This window comes from Pan paniscus, chromosome 3 (assembly GCF_029289425.2).
Source record: "Pan paniscus chromosome 3, NHGRI_mPanPan1-v2.0_pri, whole genome shotgun sequence".
Classification (NCBI taxonomy): domain Eukaryota; kingdom Metazoa; phylum Chordata; class Mammalia; order Primates; family Hominidae; genus Pan; species Pan paniscus.
The window spans coordinates 103,214,418-103,241,561 of record NC_073252.2 but is presented as its reverse complement, the minus strand read 5'-3'; the positions used below and the strand labels follow the sequence as shown (position 1 = coordinate 103,241,561).

Below are 27,144 nucleotides of genomic sequence, written 5' to 3'. Positions count from 1 at the left end.
GTTCTGCTGGTATTTGTAAATACTTGCAGCCATGTGTAGCAAAGATGGAGAGCCATCATCATTCTGACCCTGTTTCTCACTTTGTCCTGGCATTATGAAGACTGCTGCAAAGCAATTTCCTTTTCAACCTTATTTTACATCTTCAACATGCCACAGTATCAGTTAACAGGAAAAGAGTCACTTGTTTAAACCCTATGAGATACTTTGTCATTTTAACTTTAAAATCTGAAACATGACAAGTGGAGATATAAACAGTTAACAAACTCAAAGTTTTGAAGTTTATTCTCTGCCCTGCATTGCCCTTCTGTTTTCATATAGATAAGACATTAATACCCCCCAAATCTAGTAATTTGTTATTATTTCTAGATTAAACTGCACTTTGTAGTAATTTAAACAAGAACAGCAATTTTTATAGTTTTTTTTTTTTTTCTTTGAGAGAGAGGGTCTCATTTTGTCACCCAGGCTGAAGTGTGGGGGCACCAACATGGCTCACTGCAGCCTCAACTTCCCAGGCTCGAGCCATCCTCCCGCCTCAGCCCCACAAGTACCTGGAACTACAGGGATGTGCCACCACACCCAGCTAATTTGTGCATTTTTTGTAGGGATGGGGTTTTGCCATGTTGCCCAGGCTTGTCTCCAACTCCTGAGCTCAAGAGACCCACCCACTTCCGCCTCGCAAAGTGCTGGGATTACAGGTGTGAGCCACCGCACCCAGTCACATTCCTTTTAACACTTGGGTTACATCTCCTGAACTGAATGGCTAGGTAACTAAAGACATCTGAGAAAGTTTCTTGCACCTATACATTAAGCCCTCTTTACCAAGTCATATAACCTATCACTATCTATTGAATCTTCCCATATGAGCTCTAAAGGCTATTGTTATCACAAAACACAATGCCAACTTTTGAGTGATTAAGTATCCTTCTCATCTATAAGAGGATGTTGCCCAGACTAATCTCAAACTTCTGGTCTCCCGCCTTGGCCTCCCAAAGTGCCAGGATTACAGGCATAACAAAACTCCTTGATGCCATCTTCCTAGAAAGATATGCTTAGCCTCATTCAATCCAAATAGTTCCTGCATTTCTTTTGCATGAGATGTAAGATATTTTCTGACATAACATAAACCAAATAACTCAACTATATTCATTTTTATAACAACAGCTTTTTGAAATATAATTCACATACAATAAATTCATCCTTTTAAAGCATATAATTCAGTGGGTTTCAGCATATTCAAAGAGTTGGGCAATCATTACTATCTAATTATAGAACATTTTCATCATCACCAAAAGAAATCTCATACTTATTAGGAGTCACCTCCCTCCCATCCCTAGCCCCTAGTAATAACTAGCCAACTTTCTGTCTCCTTAGATTTGCCTATTCTGGACGTTACTTAAAATTGAAAGCATATCATATGTGGCCTTTCTTGTGCCTCTCAGATTCACCTATGTGACAGCATTTATCAATAATCCATTCCTTTATACTACTTAATAATATTTCACTGTATGGATATACCACAATTTGTTTATTCACTCATGACATGATAGACATTTGGGTTGTTTCCATTTTTTACCATTATTAATAATGCTGTAATGAACATTTGGCTACAAGTTTTCATGTGAACAACTGTATGCATTTTAAATCTCCTTTTATGACTTTCTCTACATAGTCCACATTATACACTTTTACAGCTATCAATGATAATGAGGAAGTATAATATAGTGATTAAAAGATTTGGCACTAGAGACAGACTGCTTAACTCAAATGCTGGCTAAGCCTAAGCCATGTATCGGCTGTATGAACTTAAGGAAGTTATTTAACCTCACTGGGCTTCAGTTTCCTCACTCATAAACAGGGATAAGAATAATACCTATCTCTAGGGTTGTGATGAGAATTAAATGACATCAACTTACACTGTCACAAAACAACTTAAAATATTTTTAACATAAAGGCCATTCTATCAAAAAAAGGACTTTTAAGAAAACAAAAACATTCTGACACACATTTTAATATGGCATAACAGCACAATCACAAGATTGATAAATTGCTAAACTTTTGTGCTAAACTTCTCTGTTTTGAGAAAAAAAGGTTTAAAAATATGTGATCATGTGACTAAATGGTATAAAACAAAACACACACAAATGAGTACAAGTTAAACTGAGGACATCTGAATAAGATTAGTAGGCCACATCAATGTCAGTATCATGGTTGTGATATGATATTATAGTTTTGCATGTGATGTGATATGATATTATAGTTTTGCAAAGTGTTGCCACTGGGGGAAATTGAGCAAGTATACGTGGAATCTCTCTGTATTATTTCATACAATGGCATATGAATCTATAATTAACTCAAAAAATATTTCAATTAAAAATATATGATCCCATATAAGTTTACTAAAAACCATTCACTTTTGTGCTTAAAATGGGTGGCTTTTATAGGGCAATTGCCATAGCCTGTAGAAATTAAATGTAAGGAAAACACACCATTACTCCTACCATCACCACCATCACCAAGACACTTAACACTATTTTTCTCTTATACATTGAAAATAGATTAGACCAGGTGCAGTGGCTCATGCCTGTAATCCCAGCACTTTGGGAGACCCGGGCAGGCAGATCACCTGAGACCAGGAGTACGAGATCAGCCTGGCCAACATGGTGAAACCCTGTCTCTAATAAAAATAGAAAAATTAGCCAGGTGTGGTGGGGCACGCTCCTAGTCCCAGCTACTCTGGGGGCTGAGAAAGAGAATCACTTGAACCTGGAAGGCAGAGGTTGCAGTGAGCCGAGATCACGCCACTGCACTCCAGCCTAGGTGACAGAGCAAGATACCGTCTCAAAAAAAAAAAAAAAAAAAAAAGAAAGAAAAAGGAAAAGAAAATAGATTATACTTTTTTTTTCTAGTTAAATTGCATGGTTTTTCACTAGTTCTATATCATCCATTAAATATTGACTGAGAGGTCAACAGTAGGTTCTATTAGGGAATAGAAAGACATAGAAATCAGTGCCTACCTTCCAATAGACAAAAAAGAAATGTAATTTGAAAGAAACATTTGTAGTATTTTTAGTCAAACAACCAGTTCATTTTATATCCTAGACTGTCCTTCAAAAACACTTTATCCCAATTTATTCATCTCCTATTTATTATTATTATTTTTCTTTTTTTGAGGCAGAGTCTCTCTGCCTCGCCCGGGCTGGAGTGCAGCAGAGCCATCTCGGCTCACCACAGCCTCTGCCTCCCGGGAGGGTTCAAGCAATTCTCCTGTATCAGCCTCCAGAATAGCTGAGACTACAGGCATGTGCCACCACACCCAGCTAATTTTGTATGTTTAGTGGAGATGGGGTTTCACCATGTTGGCCAGACTGGTCTCGAATTCCTGACGTCAGGTGATCCACCTGCCTCGGCCTCCCAAAGTGCTGGGATTATAGGCATGAGCCACCATGCCCAGGCTCAAGTGATTATCGGGCCTCAGCCTCCTGAGTAGCTGGGATTACTGGTGTGTGCCACCATGCCCGGCTAATTTTTGTATTTTTAGTAGAGACAGGGTTTCACCATGTTGGCCAGGCTGGTCTCAAACTCCTGACCTCAGGTCATCCACCTGCCTTGGCGTCCCAAAGTGCTGGGATTACAGGCAAGAGCCACCACAACCGGCCTCGTCTCTTACTTTAATTCTCAGTTTATTCGGAACATGATTTCAAGTCAGTTTAGAGGAACAACTTTCAGTGAGTATAAAGCATTGAGTTCTGAATTATTTTTATTTTTATTTTTATTGAATAGAGACAGGTATCTCACTATGTTGCCCAGGCTGGTCTAGAACTTCTGGCCTCAAGTGATCCTCCTGCCTTCCCCTCCCAGAATGAGCCACCACACCTGGCCTGAGTTCTGAATTCTTAAAACTGCAGGTAGGATGATATTATCACTGAATTTATTTTTACATATATTATATATTGAAAATATATATTATCTATATCTAATATATATTATATTGAAAATCCACCTACTATCTGTTTCTTCTTTTTGAAGTATGACACATTTAACTACATGTCATTACAAATGAAAACATAAATCAAAGCTGATAGAATGTGCTTTTTTGTTTGTTTGGTTTTGTTGTTGTCGCTGTTTGAGATAGGGTCTCTCCCTCTTGCCTGGGCTGGAGCGCAGTGGTGTGATCATAGCTCACTATAAGTTAGAACACTTGAGCTCAATCCATCCTCCTACCTCATTCACCTGAGTAGCTGGGACTACAGGAATGTACCACCATGCCCCACTAACTTTTTAAATTTTTTGTAGAGACTGGGGCCTGACTGTGTTGCCCAGGGTGGTTTCAAACTCCTGGCCTCAAGTGATCTCTCACCTTGGCCTCCCAAAGTGCTAGGATTACAGGCATGAGTCACCATGCCCATCCAAAATTTGTTATTTGGAATGGACAACCAAATATCTGTTCTTTTGAGAAAAAGATTATATATCTATTTTAAGTCAGCAAGTCTCTGCAACGTACAATATAGGACAAAAATAATGCTGGAAATAGCAGACATACATAATTCTTTTTGGATTGTAGTCACAGTGATTCACATGCTCTCACTTTCCCCTTTCCCTCCTGGAACCCTTCTCTCCTACTATACACCAAACCAACAGATGTACTGCATAACCTCCTTCAATAATGTCACAGTATTCACTCAGTTTTGGCAGTGAGTAGAAATAGAAATTGGAGATCTAGACCAAGTAAATACTGTATATTTGGCAAAATCATTTGTGGTTGTGTTCTTCAGCACAGTTTCCCAGATAACCACCAGCTCTACTTGGCAACTGGTCTTTCCCACAGTGAAGGCTCCAATTGTAAAGTTGGCTTGGGAGATATTCTATTGCTGCTGGCATTACTATCCTTAAGAACTACTGTGCAATGGTAGAATAATCATTGACAAAGTGTTATTCTGATGAACAAATACTGACAGCTGGTCCAAAGTTTTAGCCTGTTCCCAAGGTAGGAAACAATTACATTAAAACAGTCTACATGGTTATTTATATAACAAAGATGACTCTTTCCAGCAATTAGAAATTGCTAGATAAGACTATGAAATTCTATTAAAACAATAACAACAAAAACAATTTAACTTGCATTAGAAGCAATTAAAGCATAAAAAGTAGATCTAAGATTTTCTAAATATTAGATATTCTAAAATATTGACATTATACAATGTCTAGCATCCATAACTTTTGAAGATATTTTATTTCAAGGTAATTTCATAAGAATTCATAAGAATTTACCTACTCAGACTTTGGGCAGGATGGAAAATAGAGTTTCTGTGAGGTGTGCCTATGAATCATAAGAAGGGCTTCTTAATGAGGTCAGTAATTAAGGAAATACATTTCAATAGTGACATTTGACTTACAACATTGTTTGGGGGTGGAGTCTTAGAAGAATTGATAGGGAACTTTTAACTTCAACAAGTGAAACTAAAACATTAACTCCAGTTGTTGTTACCTAATACAAGACCAGTGCCCAATAAGGACTTTGGAATTCTTTCATAACAACTCCTTGGCAGGTGCACTTCACTTGTTCTGGAAGTGATGTTCACTTGCCAATGTCTGGTAGGACCATGTGCCACTGCCTCAAAATCATATCAATTCCTCCGGCTTCTGGCATAAACTGGCACATCAGACCTAATTAAAGCCTTAAGAAGAGTTTGGCAAATATGACAATTTAAACAAAGCAAGGGACTTCTCTCACTGCAACTTAATTTCTCATTAATGATTAGTTCAATAAGAAAATAAGCAAAACAATGTCATAGTTAAGAAAAGCTATCTATCTTGTTATTGTCCATTATCATGTTCCTAAAATTCAATAACCCAAGACAGTCCTATGGAATTTTTGGAGCACCTAGGTAGTATGATCACATATATGGTAAAGAAAGAACTGAGGTTATGTCTTTTATTGTAAACTACCCCATACTTATTAAAATAATTTCTCTTTTCCAACAAAGGATAAAGTGACTAACATACACATCTCTTCCTTATAATCACTGAAATACTTTATACAGTATTAATTAGCAGCTATTTTCAGCATAAAAGTAGGATGCACAAAATAACAAGAATCTAAATTTGATGACAGGAAAAAACAAGCCTTCATAGTTGTATTCAAAATTATTAACCAATGTAGTTATCCTTATTTATTGAATGGAAAATGTTGTATCTATTATTAGTTGAGTAGCCTGAAGACAGTATATACCACAACATTTGAAAAGTTGTCCCCAAAAAGTAAATATTAGTTTGTTAGCAAAAGGAATTGTTTTTAATTCTGAATTGCTGGAATAATCAACCATAGTTTTCTCGATAGTTCACCATGAACAGCATTAATGGTAAAATCCTAATTTTTTTTTAATTTTAGGGCAAATAAGAACTAACCAATGAACCGTTTCTATTCCACAGAGATGAGTAATGCTTCTCCCTTGTAATCATGTGAAAGAACCCCACGTATCAATGATTAAAGCAAACTACATTAAATTAACAAAGATCAAAATAGAAAGTTACAAAGTGAACTGTCGAGGACAAATAGTTTTGGAAATTCGACTTATGGAGAAATATCTATTATTGTGTTTTTCCTTCTATTCATTTTTTAATCCTATAAATTGTCTTCTAAACTTCAGCTTGATTATCCAACACTTCATTAACAGTTCTCTGCTTATTAACATTTAAAAAAATCAATATTTATTGTGTTTAAATCTATATTCTATTCCAAACATTATTAAGCACACATATAAACATGTAAAAGAACATAACTCCCCTTAGTATTTCAACTTTCCATTAAAATGCAAATGTAATGATTTCATTAGCCAGGCAACAATACCCACAGTATCACACCAAACCAAACCAATGTCTTTTCTCTGTGAATCCCAACTTCCCTTAAGATACAATCTTATATTCCTATGATGGATCATTTGTTGATGAATATCTTTGAATTTGGGTTTCCCATTATAATCCCTGACTGAAGGGGAAAAAGCACAATGTGTGATTTGAGATATTAAATTCATGAATGTATTCCACTCCCTAGACACGTAAATATATAAATATTTCACTAAATTTTATGCACTAAATTTTACCGCTGGAAAATAAGCCTTTTCTCAATTCTTAAACATTAGATGAAGAAGGGAGAACTCCCTCAATGTAATTAAAAGTATATCATGAGGGGAATAACCAGCAAATAACACTTATATTTCATTTTTGGCCTTTCCAGGAGGCTATCCAGGCCACACTTCATTATGTCATAGGTAGAAAACTCTCCATACAAACCCTATTAGCTTAATAAAACTAGACAAGCAGTCCCAGTGAAAAGATTCAGCAAGATGCTAGTGAGGTGTGTGTGTGTGTGTGTATGTGTATGAGAGAGAGAGAAGAAAAGAGTAGAGAGGAGACACAGAGAGAAAGGCAGAGAGATGAAAGACCAAAGAGAGAAGCCAAAAGAGAAATTTGGATGGGACTGTTATAAATCTGCTCTTCACTTCTTTGCTGGGATTGGGTTTCATTTCTTTAGGCGCCCCTGACCTTGCAGTCTTGCAACTCTCAACGCTGCGCTCCCCACCCCCTCCCGCCCCCTCCCCGGGCCTGCGCCTGCCTTTGTGTCTGCCTGTCACTTACCAAGGAACCAAACGAAGCTGATTCGGGAGAAGCACAAAGCCGGGACACAGATTTGTCCATAAATTCTCTTACATACATTCCCCAGGCTGGAAGGCTCAGCCCAGCGCTGACTTATGTACCTTGAGAAAAGTGAGTTCTGGTCTTGTTTGGGGAACCAGAGAAACTATTCTTTCCTCTTTCACTCAGCGCCGCTAACAAAACGCGCGGACTTAAGGAAAAAAAAAACCCCACTCAGTGTACTCCAATTCCACTCCCTGTGACATTCACTTCGTACAGCCCCCTAAAGGGGGATAAGAAGGTAGGAGGAGGCAGACACAAACCCAGACCCAGACCCAGACCCTACAGCTGATAAAAGGGTCGAAAAACACCCTATCAGTGTTCTCTCTGAGGTTGTTCAGGATAAACGGGAGACTCGTTTCACTTACACGAAAGAAACAGGGGAAGAGGATTAAAGGGAAAAGTAGTGCCCCCAAAGCTGAACTATTTTAGAAAGGAAAGCAAATTTAAAAATCACTTTTCTGAGGATTAAAAAAGGCCGGGAAACCGGCTCGTCGGAGGCACAAAGGTAAGTTTTCTGGGAGATGAGGGGACGAGCATTAGGAGGAGAGAAGAGAACACAGAACTACAGGTTTAAAAGGGGTAGAGGGAATTAAAACTATATTTGTCAGCCATGTTGAAGAGGCTCCAGTAATTTGTGAAGCTTCCCTCTTCCCTCTTGGTATTTGTGGGTGACACTACAGGGTTTGCTCCCCAGTCCCTGGAAGCCCGAGAAAAAGCGAAGGGGAGAAGAAAGGGAGAGTTTCGCGGCATAAGAGAAGCGCTCTGACCTCGTTCTCGTCCCTCAGCCTTGCAGCAATCCAGCAGTTGCAGTCGGGTCTCCTTTCTAACAAATCCTAAAGGGCAGCCATCTTGCTTCCTTCTGCTTCTCTACGAAAGCAGCCTAGCCTCCGCATCAATATTCATAAGGCAGTTTGACGTCTGTTCTCATCACTCAGCGGGGCCGGCGTCTCGGGGCGGCCGCGCCGAGGGGGCGGACGTGACTTGCATGCGAGCGGGACCTGGGCGCGCGGCGCTCGCGAGGAGGCGGCGGCGGCCGCCCGAGCTCTCGCCGCTGCCACTGCCGCTACCGCCGGCTCTCCTCCTCCGCCCGGGCCTCCTCCTGCTCCGCCCCGGCCTCCTCCCGCTCCGCCCCGGCCTGCGCCGCCGCCCTGGGGCCCTCAGCCCCGGCTCCCAGGGAATTAGCCCCCCGCACCGGGCGTCCAGCACAAAGGCCGGCGGCACCTGGGGCCGTACAGCGGGGCGCGCAGTGGAGACCTGGGCTGCCCTCACGCCGTGCAGTGGCGCGGGGGGAGTGGTGCGCCCGGACGAGCGCGGAGTAGGGGCCAGGGCTGGCGAGCGCGGGGAAGGGTGCAGCCCTCGGGAACCCCGGGGACCTCGGCGGGTCTCCACCCCTGGGAGAAGACGCAGAGCAAGCGCGAAGGTTGGGGGCGAGGTGGGAGGTTGGGATGGCACGGGTGCCTGGACAAGGACGTGACATCTAAGATTTCCCTTTGAAACTTTTTGCTGGTCTGCACTCCACCACTTCGAGGTCCCGCGCACACGCCCCCGCGCGCACCCACCTCCTCCGGAGTGTACCCGCACGTGCCCTCGCTCTGGCCCCCGCCTCCACCCACTGGCACCTCTCCCCGCACCACACCTCCGCTTGCGCCCACCTTACCCTCAGAGGCCCGCGTCTCTATTTCCCTTTAGATCCCCTTGCCCGCGCTCTCTTTTCCCTTTTCCGTCGCTTTAATCTCATTCAGCAGAAGCGCTCCCCTGTTTCACCGAGGGCATGCCCTTAGTGCTTTAGGGGCCTGTATTTTTAAAGACCCGACAAACTGGGAAATTGACCGAGTTCTGTTTCTCCACGCCCCGGCCCACCTTCTGTTTACTTTAGCCACGTGGGCTGAGTAGAAGGGGGCGTCTCACAGATTGAAGATGGGTTTCTCACTAGTGACCCCCTACTTCTCGCTAGGAGGAAATAAACCTGCACTTTCAAATGCTTAAGTTGCCTCTCGTAAGAGCCTCTACTTTGAAGTAGTTTCCCCCCCCGTACAATTAAGTAATGAAGAAACCGACCGATACAGAGCTAATTCCGAATGACGGATGCTTGATTTTCCCTGACATTCGGAGCTCTGTAACTATGCTCTTCCTTTGACCGGAGTTTTTCTCTATTGCCGAGTAGTGTTACTTCCCCTTCTAATGCTCCTTTTTCTAATCATCAACTTTTTATTTGAAGATGAGATGAAGAACAAAGCCCATATGGGTCATAGTAAGTATCATATTACGTCAGATAGTCGTTTTTGAAATATTCCCTTCATCTTTTACATGTTCTTACATGACTGACGTTCAAATTTTAAGTGGGTATTTTGGTCACATCTTTTATGGGATCACTGCATGGTGATCACAGTACCCTTAAGTCAATACTAGTTATATTGTGTAACCACACTTTTTTTGGTCTGTAATTTTTTTAAAAGCGAAGCCCTAATTTTACGAAATCGGAATATTTCCTCTTTGAAGAGTGTAAAAAAGGGAACTCCTTGCAAGTGTCGCATTGTTGCTAAGAAGAATGTTTAGTGGGTCCAATCAAACTTTGTTTATTCCATTTTGAAACAAAGTTGACTCAGATTTCAGATTTTGCACAAACTAAGGAAAATAGTACATTTTCCCTTAAACATTTCAGGTGGGAATGACATTCCATGTTTTCTAGCTGTACACTAAAGTGTCACTTAGGTCTTGGAAATTGTTAATGCACTTTAAAATCTAAGCTGTTTGAAAGTTCTTTGTGATCTTTATTTCTTTCTATCTTTCTTTTCTTTCCTTTTCTTTCTTTCTTGAGACAGCCTCTCTCTGTCACCCAGGCTGGAGTGCAGTGGCGCGATCTCGGCTCACTGCAACCTCGGCCTTCCGGGTTCAAGCGATTCTTCTGCCTCAGCCTCCCGAGTAGCTGGGACTACAGGTGTGCGCCACCACGCCCAGCTATTTTTTGTATTTTTAATAGAGACGGGGTTTCACCATATTGGCCAGGCTGGTCTGGAACTCCTGACCTCCCAGAGTGCTGGGATTACAGGCGTGAGCCACCGCGCCCGGCTTGTGATGTATTTTTCAAGTCTAGGAAATAAAGTTCTCTCAAGACCACAACATACATTTATACAGTGCACAGTATTGCAGAGTTGTTGAAACATGGGCTTTGGAGTTTTACAGAGCTGAGTGACTCTTAACTCTATCTTTTCCAGTGTGACCTTGTGCATTTTACTTAACTCTGTCGGTATCGGTTTCTTTCAATCTGTTCAACAACCTGTAAGACAGCAGGGTTGTGGTGAGTTTTTAATAAGAGCACTAGGTAAGTGCCCAGGTAGTTACTACTACTACAGTAACAAACCATTTACTTCTAGGAGTTATTTTGTTTCTGACTATAGAAGTATATAATTATATATCTTCTTACATTTAATAATATGTGGAAAATATTATATTAGCATGTGTTTAATATAAAAGTATCCGTAGGTTCCTTTAGTTATAACTGGGAAATGATCTTTCAGGTCACCTCCCTCTCATTTCTTCTTTGAAAACTGCTCTCTGTTGTAACAGGGTGTTCTTGCCTATTTGGAATCATGTTTGGCTTGCAGTTGGTTTTACAACAGGCCCTGAACATTTTCTTGCCAACTTCTTTCTCTGCACCTCCACTCTACCCTTAACCATCATGACTTTTTAAAATTTAAAATAAAATACATTACTCCTCTTGGCTATTGTGATTTTTCAACAGCAAAAGGAAGTAAAATTCTGCAGGCCTTCACGTATAAAATATTTTAGTTAGATTTTTTTTTTTTTTGATTTGAAAAACTTCCTTCTGCTATTTCTGGGAAAGAAAGGATATAGTTTGCATAATCAGTTGTTTACTGAACGCAGTGCGCACTTGTATGGGTAATTCAGAACCAGCTTTTATTAATTGTGTGCATTCTTGAGATTCCTCCTCCTATAGGTGTGGACAATCTATGTTTAAAATATAATTTGCTGTTTTAACAACAATTATCAAATTCTTTACCATTTTTTTCCTCAAACTAGAAATAGCAGCACTGCTTCCATACAGAGAGATCCTTGCTTCCTTAACAGAGAAAAAAGACTAATAGAACAAGTTCCACAACATGCTACTCTGTGTTAGAAAATTGACTTGATTGGCCTGCGCACCTGCTATCTAACTCAGTTGCTCAGTCTTTAAGTCTCTTAGGGTGGAGGCAGTTTCCTGTCTGCTGCTGTCCATTAAAGAGCTGATGCTGGTAGTTTGCTTTACAATGCAAATTTTTTTTATGTTGTACTAACACAAAAATAATAGGTGCATTCTTCATTTCCTCCCACCTGCAGAATAGAAAATGTTCTTTCTTTCTTTCTTTTTTTTTTTTTTTTGAAACGGAGTCTCACTCTGTCACCCAGGACGGAGTGAGTGGCACGATCTCTGCTCACCGCAACCTCCGCCTCCCGGATTCAAGCAATTCTCCTGTCTGCTCTCCAACTCCTGACCTCGTGCTCCTCCCACCTCAGCCTCCCAAAGTGCTGGGATTACATTTTTCTTTAAGGACTTGATACTCTCTTCAACACAGAGAAATAGTTGTGATATACACTGCTTTGAAAGAATTATAGTGGTTTAACAAAAACATAAAATCATGGCCTGTTGTTTCCCATCTCCAAAAACATGTTTCTGAAGTATAACATGATAAAGATTCTCTGTATGCTTAAAAGACAATTGACCATCAAACAGCATAGCAGTCACTGCGGTTAAAAAGCTTTCTTATTTATTTTGTTTGGTTACATTACTGCACATTATATGTAGGTACGTATTTAACACAGAATACTAAGTTTTAACAGTCTCCAATAGATGACATATTGAGATATAATATTTTAGCTTATTAATATAAATTATTATTAATAAAAATTATTGTCTAAACCCAGGGATTATAATATGATGAGAATCTCGATAGAATCTCTTATGATTTCTAGTTACTTTTTTCCTAATCTGATTTTATTTGGTTAATTTTTCTTTATATAATTTGAAAATTTTAAAGAAAAAATACAAATTATATAATATTAAATTAATGAAATCAGGAACTATCCAATGTGTGTACTAATTTAATGGGGGCAAAGTAGAATATAAGATAAACTGAAAAGTATTGGCAAAGGCATTATAGAAAGAATATTACTGAGGAGGATCACTTAAGCCCAGGAATTCAAGACTGTGAGCCACGTGAGCCATGATTGTACCACTGAACTCCAGCCTGGGTGATAGTGCAAGACTCTGTCTCAAAAAGAAAATGAAAGAATATTAGAATCATTAGTGGGACAACATCATGGAAATTCCTCCACAATTATTGCAAATATTGCTAATACCAATCTCTTACAATTTTAGGGAATACTTTTTCTTTTCATAAATTCTGACTTCACAATCCAGTAACTACTCTTTTTGTCCTCATCCAAATTTACTAACTCACTTAGTATCTCATTTTATTTTGAAAGAATAATTTTTAACTTTATTGATGAATTTCAGTAATCAATAAAATTTAACTATTAATAATTACCTCAGCACCATTTTATAGGACTCTAGTTTTTTGGCATTTTATGTGTATTATTATGACTTAATATGCAAAATGATGTCATATTAAAAATGGCATTTAATGTAATTTCCATCATATAAATATTAAAGGTGAGGTTAAGTGATTTATTTAATGTAATTTCCATCATATAAATATTAAAGATGAGATTAATTGATTTACTTAGGGTCAGACATCCTGTAAATAGAGAGCACCTTACAAATCTAAATTTTGTGAATTAAGGTTTAGGCCTTTTTTATTATACCAAAGCTAACCTTCTGTTTTTTTCCTGCTTATCCTCCTCTAATTTTTTTCTCACCATTATTAGCACTGACTGGTAAAGGAATCTTCCCTTCAAAACCTCATGTTAATTTTCTATTATCCTTTGCTACTTAAACAATTAAAAACTCAGCACCTACATTTACTTAGCACTCCAAAAGTAAGTTTATTGGTTAAATACTGGCTATGCACCAAGCATTGAAATAATTGTTTTACATTCATTATCTCTTTTAATTTAATGCTTATTATAACCAAGTAAAGTAGGTAATATCTTGTTGAGAATTAAGGGCTAAGTAACTTGGTTGCTATAAAATAGCGGGAAGAATTGTCTCAATCAGGGTTAGCTGACTCTAAAGCTGATGATCTTGCAGGCTACCTGGTGCTGTCTCCCAATTTAGCAGATACAGACATCTATGTTTGCCCCATCATAAGTTTTTCACACAGTATGTTGTATAGCAGTAACATCAGTATTTCCTATATCTTTCTCATATTTTAAAAAAAAAACCTCTTTTGTCCAAATCTCTACTTTATAAAAAAAAAATCATTGCTTTCTACTCTGTTTCTTTAGTTTCCAATTTTGTGCCAGGGAGTTGACATTCTTGAACTCTTCAGAAGAATAATTACATTCATGTAATAAGCAAATGTGATACTGTACCCCTTCCCCACAACCACTTTAACATGTGTCTTAACTGACTAACAATTGGTTTGCAAAGGTAAGTTCTAGTGTATGTTTTCAATATTGGCGCGGAATTGCACCTTTGACCTGCCCTTGACTTTTATGAATGGCTTAGGGTTCATTCCGCCAAGCAAGGAAGCTGGCAGGTGGAAAGAGCGCCATCTACTGAAATCATTAATCGGACGGGTCTTTGGTGATATTAATAAAATGCTCAGAATGGGATACCACCAAATCTTTCAATTAGGAAAACAAAAACTAATTTAGGGAGCTTTTGAAAAATATGCATGACTAGGTTACCCTCCTCTACCCCCGCAGGCCTTTTGGAGATTCTGATTAAGGAGGTCTGGGATGGGGCAGGAGTAACAATACTTTTTGAATGATTCACAATGTGATGTACAAACTGTGCTTGAAAATCACTGGGATGGCTTAATGTGTGAGAACGCAATAAAAACATTTAGTGTTTACACCTATTATGAATAGTTAACAGGCACACAATATTATCATTCATAGAACATCCTATGACAAAGAACAGACTTTATATATCTCTCTATAGTATAGTGGAACTCTTTCCTTTGCAAAGATCCTGCAAAGCTGCCTTTAACTCTTTTGATATTTCATATTGATTAAATATTTCTGAATTCTCTTGTGATAGGTCAAAAAATTGAGGAAGACATAATTAGCAGCTGAAGAATGACTCAGATCATCAGTAGTGAATAAGAATGATTAGGGGGAAATGTAAGTGACAGGAACAATGCCCTGAAGCAGTGGGGAGAAAGAAGTACTGGACATGGCCTGAGTTCCATGTGTGAAGAATATTCTGTTTTGTTGTTGTTGTTATTCTCATGGGAAAATTCTACTGATGGAGTTGTGTCAGAAATTTTAAGGTTTTTAAGCCATTCCTATAATCTTGGCAATTAGACCAGTTGAATATGATTTTTTTTCTTTTTCCAAAATAATAGTCATGCAATAGTTTATGAGTGTTATTATTTGGCATCATGCTAACAGTTAGTACAATTCTTCCTGGAAGGAAGACCTATAGAGATTAAACAATGTTTAGGCCCCAGTAAGTTAAATTATTCCCTTTCCGACAGACACCCTATATGGAGAAGGCAAATTAAAAAGGAAGTAAGGTAGCTATTAGTTGATATCCAATTTTCTTCAAATCTTCTAAAGTGTGTTTTCATATTTTCTGGAGATGTGTGGGAAAATTGAGCTCTGACTCAGATCCAACTCAAAGCCTGTGCAAGCATGAGAGGCTAAGTAGTTTCCTGCGAAGCTCTGCACTACCAACCTCTGTTTAATTTGTTTTCTTGTGTTATATCTCAGAGTACAATGTTATTATGATTTGGCAGAAAACCTTGATCTGTTAGTAATTAGGCATACCACTAAAGTGAACATGGGTTGGTTGCCAGGCAATTGTTCTGCATTTCACAATGACTTGTATACTCAAGAGAATAAATTATATCCAAGCAGGGACCACAAAACAGGGGTTTCTGACAGGCTAGGGTAGAAGGTGAAAACACACACACACAGACACATACACACACACACACACACACACACACACACACACACACATCAGAATAGCAAAAACAAATCCCAAAGGAGCATTTCATTGAGGTTCTCTGAAATCTTATGAACACTGGCCCTAGTTTGACTGGATAGGAAGATGCAAGACAGAACTATTGAAGAAGGGTTTCTTTAGCATGGATTAGTGGTCAGGTGCATGCTGATCCTAGGGTGATGATGATATATTTTAATGAAGAAAATTTTCTGAAACCCCTTTAGTAACACAATGTCAATAGGCACTGTCTACTAGTGAACAAGAACGAGAGAGTCTCTAAATTTAAAATTGGTGAAACAGTAAAGTCATAATTTTGATAAGTGAGAATTGCTGTTAAAGGTAAAGGTAGTGTGAGGTCAAAAATAGATATTCAAAAAATTTAGAAAGAGAAACTCCAAAAACACACTTATTGGAAGTGTTAAACTTAGGCAATAAGTATACGATAGGATCCAAGATTGTAGTCTAGCCTCCACTACTGAAAACCTACAAAAAACCTTTAAAATGCATTATGTCATTTAGTATTTACAGTAATCTTGAAAACAGGTAAGACCATTATAATTTCCATTTTATTGAATTTTATTTTTTTAACACCAGGGAACATGTGTTTAATACATGAAGGAACGTGTCAGAGAGATTAAGAACTTGCCCAGGGTGACACAGCAAGTGATAAATTCTCAAATTCAAGTTTTCTTCAGTATTCTTTCCACAAACTAAAGGGAAATAGCCAACTTTAATTCTTTCCTGAAAGCAGAAAAGAAGCTCTTACCAACTTGTGACATTGTATCATAGGTTGATACATTTTCATTCCTTGCCTGTGCTCACACAGATAGAGGAGAATGCTACAGTAAAGGAAACATTTAGGAAGAGAGTGCTTTGTGTATTTTTTTTAAGTAGGCCATCCACTGTGATAGTAATTCTGTTTATTCCAAATGTGAGATGAAAGTTAATCTGTTCCCTAAAAGCATTTCTAAGGGAAAGAATAAGTTATTCAAAGGCATGAAAGACAAAATGTTTGGAGCTCTTCCTTGCTGTCTCCCCTTCAAAGCAACTGAGAAAGATGTTTGGATGAAGGGGAGAGAGAGGAGAGAGAAAGAGCTAGAGGGAGAGAAGTTTGTGTGTGTGTGTGTGTGTGTGTGTGTGTGTGTGTGTGTGTGTGTGTGTGAGTAATGAGAAAAAATCATTAGACCAGAAGTTTATAAACTGAAAGTTTTATGAAAAGTTTTTTTTTTTATTTTGAAATTTATTGAAACAATTCCCCTTTTTATTGATTAAGGCTGGAGGGATGGGGCTTGGTGGATTTAGTTTAGAGTTTCAAATTCACATATTTTCTAATGAAACAAAAACTCAGAATGAAACTTGATGCATACAATCTGGAATGAGTGAAACATTTTGCTCTAAACTATTTCATGAAAAGAAAAATTTCATATAATTCTGGTAAATAATAATGTTCTCCAACAAGGCTGCTTACCGAGCAATAATGCTTATTGCATATCCAATATCTTTAGAAAAAGGGCAAATGTAGAATGTATTTATTATAGAATCATTAGCTTTTGGAAACAATAATTACTTTACTTGGTAGCATACATTTTTACTTTTGAGAGACTTATTGATGGGAGCCAATGGGAAAGATGTGAATTTTTGTAGTAATTTATAAAATTCAAAATCATAGCTGTGGGGTGACAAAGGAAATAGTTATAGGTCCCACTTTTAGTTGGGACTTTTGAATTGCTTTGCTCCTGAAAGGTATGTGCCATGAATTGAGAGGAGGGAGGAGCTTACCACAGAATTTGAGATGAATAAAATCTAACCTAGTCAGGACACATTTACAGAATTTTTTTTGTTAAAAAAAAAACTGTAGAAATGAAGGCTTGTTATTCTCATTTCCATTACATAAATGGTTGCTCAAATGTGAATTTCTAATTTATCATAGTTTATGGTGATACATTAAGAGACTAATGTGTCATTTGTGTTTTGATTTCTACATTCTAGAGAGACAGTTTAATCAGTGTGTGACCAAAATCAAACAGAGTAAACTGTGTCATCATGGAGATCTGCCCAGGAAATCCCCAAAATACAGAAGGATCAGAAGTAGATGGAAATACTGTCATAGAACGTCTCTCACAAGTGTGTTATAAGAATGACAGGGAAGCTACAGGTTACAACAGATTTGTGAACTCAGCCAAGCACAGTGGTGGCAGGGCCTAGCTGCTACAAAGAAGACATGTTTTAGACAAATACTCATGTGTATGGGCAAAAAACTCGAGGACTGTATTTGTGACTAATTGTGTAACAGGGTATTTTAGTTCCTGTTCTGTGGAAAGTGTAAAGCATTCCAACAAAGGGTTTTAATGTAGATTTTTTTTGCACCCATGCTTTGATTGCTAAATGTAATAGTCAGATCGTGACGCTGAATAAATGTCTTTTTCTAAAAAAAAAAAAAAAAAGAAAGAATGACATATTTGTTCTTCATTCTTGTTTCACATTAGTAGTGGCATTTCTCATGCTCTATTTTCCCAGCCTTGTTCTATATTTTGAGTTATGTGAATAAAAGTATGCCAGGATGCAATAGGAAGGGTGCTTAATATTCATCCTTGTAGGTTCAGGGAGATCTTTCCATGGAAGTAACATTTGAACTGAGATCTAAAGGATGAATAGGAATTATTCAGGCCAAGTGGTAAGTCAGAGAAAAGTGCTTGCTTTAGATAAACGACTGTATCTATATTAGAGACATAAGAGAGCATGACATGTTTGACGAAATAAAATTAATTCCAAAAGCCTTACAGAAAGTAAAGAGGAAGAGTTCATACTATTGGGATGCAGCAGTTTGCAGGGATCAGATTATGAGGGTTACTTTAAATCATGGTAAGGGTTTTGGATTGTGGCTTAAGTGGACTGAGAAATCAATAATCGATTTGAAAAGAGAAGAAAATGATTAGATTTGGGCTTTGAAAATATTTTTGTAGTTGCTGTGGGGAAAATGGATTGAGAGAACACAATAACAGAGGCTAGGACACCTATGAGGAGAGAGTAGAAAAATTAGAGTGGTCTAGATGAGAAATTAGGCAATAATAGAGAAGATAGAAATGGGTAGATCCAGAGGTATTAACAGAAGTAGCAGGAATGGAGCACAGTAACTACCTTGGAGCAGGGTGAGGCAGAGGCAGGATTGAGGATGTCAGCCAGGTTTCTGACCTGGCCGACAAAATGGTTGGTAGTGGCTTTCACTGGAGATAAAAAGAAGATAGAAGGACCTGGGAGTAGGAGTTTGGGGGTTGTGGGAAGAAGAAATCACGATGAACAAGTTAAGTTTCAGGCACTGGAAGGACATCCATTATGAGATACACAGTGAGTAGCTGGGTATCTGAGCCCGAAATTCAGAAAAATGATCCAGACTGGAGTTAGAAATTTGTGAATCATCAGCATAAAGATGGCAGTTGAGGAAAATAATCTCATACACTGAGGGAGAAGAAAAGTGGAACTCCAGAAGAGAAACGGAGGAACACCACTCTCGAGGTTCGAGAGAAAGAGGAGGAGCCCCTAAAGGAGAAACCCAGATGTGTGTGGTTTTATGGGAGCCAAATTAAGGAAATGCTTCATGACAGAGCATTAGCAGGGCCACATACTGAACTATCACCTGAGACAAGTAATAAGAAGTATCCCTTGGATGGTGGTGCATTCATTGCAATCCTTGGCAAAATGAGTTTTAGTAGAAGAGCAGTGGTGACAGAAGCCAGATTGCCTGAGGTTGAATGCTAAACAGGAAGTGAGGATGTAGAGACAGTGAGTGCAGATGACTATTTAAAGAATGTTCGCTACAGAGAGGAGGAAGGAGATAGCAGAGTAGCTACAGGGGGATGTGAGATTGAGAAAGGAATTTTTTAAGATGGGAAAGAATTGAGCATGTCTAAATGCTAATGGGAGAGAGCAAACTGAGGTGCATAGTTAAAGGAAAGAAAAGATAATATATTGAATAAGGTCCCTGAAAAATTGGGTCTTTTAAAAAATCACTCTACTGACAAACTGAGGTAGAGGAGAGGTCTTACAAAGGACTAAACCCATCAAACCTCACCCCCTTCTGCCTTAAGCAATAAAAGAGGATGGTTTCAATACATTTCTTCTGTCTGATAAGAAAGTATGAGAGATACCATGGGTTTGGTTCCAGACCACTAAAATAAAAAGAGTATCATAATAAAGCAAGTCACAGAAATTCTTTGGTTTTCCAGAGCCAATTGACTCAGTGTAAAGTTTTCTTTTTATGGTTCAGGTAAGTTTATAGATTAAATCCCAAAACCTGAGGGAATTTTCACCACATGCCTCTCCAGAATTGGTGTATAGTCTCCATAGTTACTGACATAGGCTAAAATAGTTGATTTCATTGTGCCCTCCCCCTCCCATGCCATGTTTTTTCTTTCTTTTTTTTTTTGAGACGAAGTCTCACTCTTGTCCCCAGGCTAGAGTGCAATGGCACGATCTTGGCTCACTGCAACCTCCACCTCCTGGGTTCAAGCAATTCTCCTGCCTCAGCCTCCCGAGTAACTGGGATTATAGGCGCCTGTCACTATGCCTGGCTAATTTTTGTATTTTTAGTAGAGATGGGATTTCACCATGTTGGCCAGGCTGGTCTTGAACTCCTGACCTCAGATGATCCGGCCCCCTTCAGCCTCCCAAAGTGCTGGGATTACAGGCATGAGCCACGGCGCCTGGCCGCCATGTTTCTTACACTGGCAAAAGGATCTTCATCTGGGTGATGTACAATGATGGTTACGGTTTTAAATCTATGCTTGCCACTGCAGTGACAGTTCTGTGATCCAAGAATCATCATAAGAATATTGCTTGTGCTGGGCCCAAAGAATATGTAGGCATATCTTGTTTTATTGTGCCTCATTTTATTGCACATCACAGATACTGCATTTTTTACAAATCGAAGGTTTGTGGCAACCTGAGTTGAACAAGCCTATTGGTACATTTTCCAAAAGCATGGGCTCACTTTGTTTCTCTGTTTCACATTTTTATAATTCTTATAATATTCTAAGTTTCATTATGATTGTATCTGTTGTAATTATCTGTGATCAGTGATCTTTGATGTTACTATTGTAATTATTTTGGTTGCAACACTGTACCCACGTAAGATGGCAAACTTAATTGCAATAAGTGTTCTGCCTGCTCTGCTGACTGGCTGTTCCCTATCTCTTTTTCTCCTGGGTCCTCCATATTCCCTAGACCATACCAATGTTGAAATATAGGTCAAGTAATAACCCTACAATGGCCACTAAATGTTCAAGGGGAAGAGTTGCACAGCTCACTCTAAATTAAAAGCTAGAAGTGATTCAGTTTAGTGAGGAAGGCATGTCAAAAGCCAAGATAGGCTGAAAGCTGGGCCTTTCACATCAGTTAGCCAAGTTGTGAATGCAAAAAAAGAAAACATTATTGAAGGAAATTAAAAATGCTACTTCAGTGAACACACAAATGATAAGAAAGCAAAATGGCCTTATTGTTCACATGGGAGGAAGGTTTATTGGTCTGGATAGAAGATCAAACCAGCCACAACATTCCCTTAAGCCAAAACTTACTCTGGAGCAAGGCTGTAACAATCCTCAACTCTGTGAAGTCTGTGAGAGTGGTAAGGAAGTTGCAGAAGAAAAGTTGAAAGCTAGCAGAAGTTGGTTCATGAAGTTTGAGGAAAAACACCATCTCCTTAACATAAAAGAACAAAATGACAGCCGGGCGTGGTGGCTCATGCCTGTAATCCCAGCATTTTGGGAGGCCAAGGCCGGCGGATCACGAGGTAAAGAGATCGAAACCATCCTGGCCAACATGGTGAAACCCCATCTCTATTAAAAATACAAAAATTAGCAGGGCGTGGTGGCATGTGCCTGTAGTCCCAGCTACTCAGGAGGCTGAGGCAGGAGAATAGCTTGAACCCGGGAGGCAGAGGTTGCAGTGAGCTGAGATTGTGCCATTGCACTCCAGCCTGGGTGACAGAGCAAGACTCCGTCTCAAAAAAAAAAAAAAAAAAAAAAAAGAACAAAATGAAGCAGCAAGTGCTGATGGAGAAACTGTAGCAGTTGTCCAGAAGATCTAGCTAAAATAAATGATGGAGGTGGCTCCACTAAACAATAGATTTTTCAATGGAGACAAAACAGCCTTGTATTGGAAGAAGACATCATCCAGGACTTTCATAGCTAGGGACAAGAAGTCAATGCATGGCTTCAAAGCTTCAAAGGACAGGTCAACTCTTTTCTTAGGGGCTCATGCAGCTGGTGACTTTAGGTTGAAGCCAATGCCAATTTACCATTCTGAAAATTCTAGGGCCCTTTAGAATCATGCCAAATTTACTCTACCTGTGCTCTATAAATGGAACAATAAAGCATGGATGGCCACCTATCTGTTTACTACATGGTTTACTGAATATTTTTAGCCCACTGTTGAAACCTACTATCCAAAAAAAGGAGATTTATTTCAAAATATTACTGCTCTTTGACAATGCACTTGGTGACCCAAGAGCTCTGGGAGACTTGTGCAAGGAGAATAATGTTGTTTTTATGCCTGTTAACACAACATTCTTTCTGCAACCCCTAGATCAAGGAGTAACTTTGACTTTCAAGTCTTATTATTTAAGGAACACATTTTGTTAGCGTATAGCTACCATAGATAGCGATTCCTCTGTTGAATCCAGACAATGTAAATTGAAAATCTTCTGGAAAGATCTCACCATTCTAGATGCCATTAAGAATATTTGTGATTCACAAAAGGAGGTCAAAATAGCAACATTAACAGGAGTTTGGAAGCAGTTGATGCCAACTCTCAAGGATGACTTTTAGGAGTTGAAGATTTCAGTATAAAGTAACTGCAGACATGGTGGAAGCAGCAAAAGAACTAGAATTAGTGGAGAGTCTGAAGATGTGACTGCATTGCTGCAATCTCACAGTAAAACTTGAATGGCTAAAGAGTTGTTACTTGTAGATGAGCAAAGAAAGTGGTTTCTTGACATGGAATCTGCTCCTGGTGAAGACACTATAAACACTGTTGAAATGACAACAAAGGATTTAGAATATTATGTAAACTGAGTGTATGAAGTAGCAGCAGGGTTTGAGAGGATTAACTCTAATTTTGAAAGAAGTTCTGTGGGTAACATGCTATCAAACGGCATCACATGCTACACAGAAACCTTTGTGAAAGAAAGAGTCAATCAATGTGGCAAACTTCATTGTTTTCTTATTTTAAGAAATTGCCACACATAGCCACCCCACCCTTCAGCAACCCCCACCCTGATCAGTCAACAGCCATCAACATTGAGGCAAGACCCTCTGCCAGCAAAAAGATCATGGCTTTCAGAAGGTTCAGATGATTGTTAGCATTTTTTAGCAATATTCAAAAATTAAAAGATATAATTCTATTGCACACTTCGTACACTATGGTATAGTGTAAACTTAACTTTTATATCCTCTGGGAAACAAAAAAAATTATGTGACTCACTTTATTGTGATATTTGCTCTATTGCTATGGTCTGGTACTGAACCCACAAGATCTCTGAGGTATGACTGTATTGCCTTCATAGTCTTGTAAGAATTATGCAAGGTGGATATTATTATCCTCAGCTTACAGATAAGTAATAGCTCAGAGAAAATAAATAAATTCCTGCAATCAAAGAGCTAGTAAATGGCCAGGCACAGTGGTTCATGCCTGTAATCCCAGCACTTTGGGAGGCCAAGGCAGGTGGATCACTTGAGGCAAGGAGTTCAAGACCAGCCAGGCCAACATAGCAAATCCCATCTCTACTGAAAATACAAAAAAATTAGCTGGGTGTGGTGGCACACACCTGTAATCTGAGGTACTTGGGAGACTGAGACAGGAGAATCACTTGAACTCAGGAGGTGGAAGTTGCAGTGAGCTGTGAGCCAAGATTGCACCACTGCACTGTAGCCTGGGTGACAGAGCCAGACTCTGTCTCAGAAGAGCTGGTAAATCACTGAACTAGCATTTCACCTAGGTTTATCCATTTCAGATGATGAGCACCAGTGTAAAGTGCTCATTTTCTGAAATAGACAATGTTTTGCTTCAAATTACCCTCATAGCAGTGTTATGTTTTACAACTAATTTTCTCTGTTACACCATAGTGAACAACCCACAGTGGGAGATACTGGTATTGATATACAAAAGAAAGAGAGAGCTGATGAAAAACTAGATCCAGAAATAGATCGATGGGAAAAACAAAGTAATAACTTTCAGCACCTATGTACTCCTTCACCTTTCCCATTATCTCATGCCTTCATTTATCCATTCAGTAATACCATATTTTTAAATTTACAGAGAAATTTTGTCCTCATGGAGCTAAAATTACCCAATTAGGAACTTAAATTACAATTATGGTAAGAGATATAAATGAAAGGTTTAGAGACTTTGGGGGATGATAACAGGAGGGATACAAGCCAGTTTATGAGTCAACCTAACGTTTCCTTGAGGAAGTGATAGTTGGGCTGACCTTTGAAAAATTTGTAGGAATGAACCAATCCAATGAAACCTGAAGAAAGGAGCTTTGCTTTTTGCAGAGGAAATTGCCCATGTGAATGTCCACAAGCAGAATGGGAAATGACATAAGGCCAGTGGGGTGGAGCCCAAAGGGTAAGCAGGAGACTACAATCAGATAAGGCAGATAAGACAGGCAGGGGTCAGATCATCCACGGCCTTATATGACACATTGAGTCTTTAAAAAAATTATTATTGTTTTACCTACTCAAGATCTATCCCCTCTTTTGTCAAGTTATAACACTATGATTTATCCTTGGAAAGCCAACCTTCAAACCACAAGGCTCAGGTTCTCTATCTTCAGCTTCAAAGCTGGGCATTTTTTTGCGGGGGGAAGAGGGTATTTTTCTGTAGCCCAGGCTGGAGTGCAGTGGTGTAATCTTGTCTCACTGCAATCTCCACCTCCTAGGTTCTCGTGCCTCAGCCTCCTGAGTAGCTGGGATTACAGGAATGCGCCACCACACCTGGCTAATTTTTGTATTTTTAGTAGAGATAGGGTTTTACCATGTTGATGAAACTCCAGGCTGGTCTCAAACTCCTGACTTTAAGTGATTCTCACCATCAGTATCCCAAAGTGCTGGGATTACAGGCATGAGCCACTGCGCCCGGCCTAAATCTGGACATGTGTTAATCCAGCCTTGGCCAGTTGGAGAATAATCCTCCTCTCACCATAGAAATTACTAAGAAAGGAAAACATACAACCCAAGCTAGGCCAATAAGAACCAATAAAGTTAGTTCTGGGCCTTCTGCTTGTGTTGTTGGGGAAAAGTATTCCCTTTGTGCTGGGGATGCTGATGTGATGGGATGTAAACCTAATACTACTAGCAGCCAGAAGGAAAAAACTCATTTTCTCAAAGGAAATGCCTTTTCTGTGGCGTAGACAACACAGAGGATAGAGGAGCAGAGAGATAAGAGGTAAGTCAAGTTGACGTCATTGAGCAGATCTACTCCATAACTTTTTAGTTTTATGAACCAGAAAATTTCTCTCACCAAACAAGCCTGTTTGAGGTTTTTTTAGTCACTTAGATCTGAAAGAGTCCTGATTTGTATATTTTTTAAATGTTGCAAGATTTGAAGCATTGTAAGTAACAGACCCTTAAATGTGGAATTGGCTCAATTCAGGTAGTAAAGAGGCAATGAGGACCCTTCTTTCTTTAGCTGAGAAATTGACACAGATGTTGATTAACCTGTCTTTTATATCTTGGGGCTCAGACCATGTGTCCACTGAGGCCGAAGATTAAAGGATGTATATGAAAAAAAGCCCCAGAAATGTGTTTGTTCCTTTTTGTAGAGTTTAATGATGTCCTACATGCAAGAAACAGCTGCATTAAAAGCTGGCTTCTCTGGAAGCAGTGAAAACACTAAGAGCAGCCCTTTCGGCCCTTGTCCTGATAGACAAGCCAGCCAAAAGTCAGCAGCATTTCTGCTTCACTCTCATCTAAATTTAGTGTTAGCAAAGGCAGGGAGAATAGAATAAAATTGGAAGCTATGAGTGAAACTAGGAATTCTGCCTACCTGGGGAGACAGAGCACTGAGACTTAGAAGACAGAAACAACAAATTTGGAATTTGGAATCAAGGATTAGAATGCAATACTAACTCAGTTTTGTTGTAAACAAACTGAATTTACTTGAAACAGATTGTAGAGTTTAGTAAACTTTTAAGGAACAGAGGTTTCCAGAGAAATGCAAATACCCGTAAACTGAGTGCTATGATTGCTCAACCCCTGAGGCAATACTCAGTCAAGATCCTAAATCTATACCAACAGAAACAGCACTATCAGTAGGGTATGATAACCAGAAAGTGGGTATCCCCAGTGCCTTTGGCAGCTGTGACCATAAAGGACAAGCAACAACGGCATCCCAAAAGACAGAGCCAAAAGCAGACTGAAGGACTGACCAAGGAATTTGCCTCAAGACCAGGACAAGGGGTTGTTGCTGCTCCTGTCTAGCAGGATAGTATATATGCTAAAGAACGGTGATCATTTTCTGCCACCTCCCACCCAAATCCCCTTTTTCAAGTAGGAGTTTTTATGATAGTTATTTTGTTTCCTCCAAATAAATGCATATTAGATTTCTTGGAGACGGTCAAATGTATCATTTAAAGATAGGTTTTTGGACCATGAGAAAGGCACAATAACAGTAGAATCTGGACTCAGGCTGGATGCAGCAACTGAATAAAACTGAAGTGATGCTGATACATTTTTTTGATTACATATGATATTACTGTTTAATGTAGGCTTGGGTTTTTTTGAATTTTTAGGTAAAGATATAGATACATGAGTTTGTGCAGCCAAGAGGTAAACTGGAATAAATATGTAATTTTGGCCTATTCAGAATCCATTTCTCCTAGGTTCATGCCTGATTTTCCCAGAGGAACTATTCCTCTCCCTACGTTTATTACACGTGACTAGGTGAATTTGACTTCACGTCTAGCCTCAAGGCCAACATTGACACAGCCCTGGATAGTCAGAACATTGTATCCCTGTGATGTTAGTGATTGATTTATTGTAGATATCTGAATCACAGGATCATAGCTAAATCAGTTAAATCAGAGAAAATGAGACTCAGTTCTTTGTTGGGATGTTGCAAACATAAAATGTAAGCTTAGAGTTTCTAGCATCTATCATGAATGAAGAACCTACCTGACAACAGAGCTAAAATAGACCAAATGAGAGCTGGGAAATGCAGAGTGAGATGGAATCCTGGTGATATCATTTGAGCTCATTTTTCTAGCTAAACATGAAGATGACCTATTTATGCAAGTTTTCACTATGCTAGTCAATCCGTCTTCCACTTCCCCTTTTTTGGGGGGCAATCTACTTTTTGTTGGGTTTATGTCCTTCCCA

The 27,144-nt window shown here is 39.1% G+C and overlaps 1 protein-coding gene across 2 annotated transcripts in view; it reads right to left on the bottom strand.

The window, feature by feature from the left end:
* TET2 (tet methylcytosine dioxygenase 2) overlaps positions 1-8,791 on the bottom strand; it is a 133,103-nt gene extending 124,312 nt beyond the window's left edge. Inside the window, exon 1 of one of the 2 annotated variants that reach the window (XM_003829967.4) lies at positions 8,463-8,791. The gene's annotated coding sequence lies outside the window, so the exon portion shown is untranslated. The remainder of the gene's footprint in view (positions 1-8,462) is intronic. The other variant, XM_034958966.3, reaches the window with a different exon arrangement.
* Between the last annotated feature and the right edge of the window lie 18,353 nt (positions 8,792-27,144).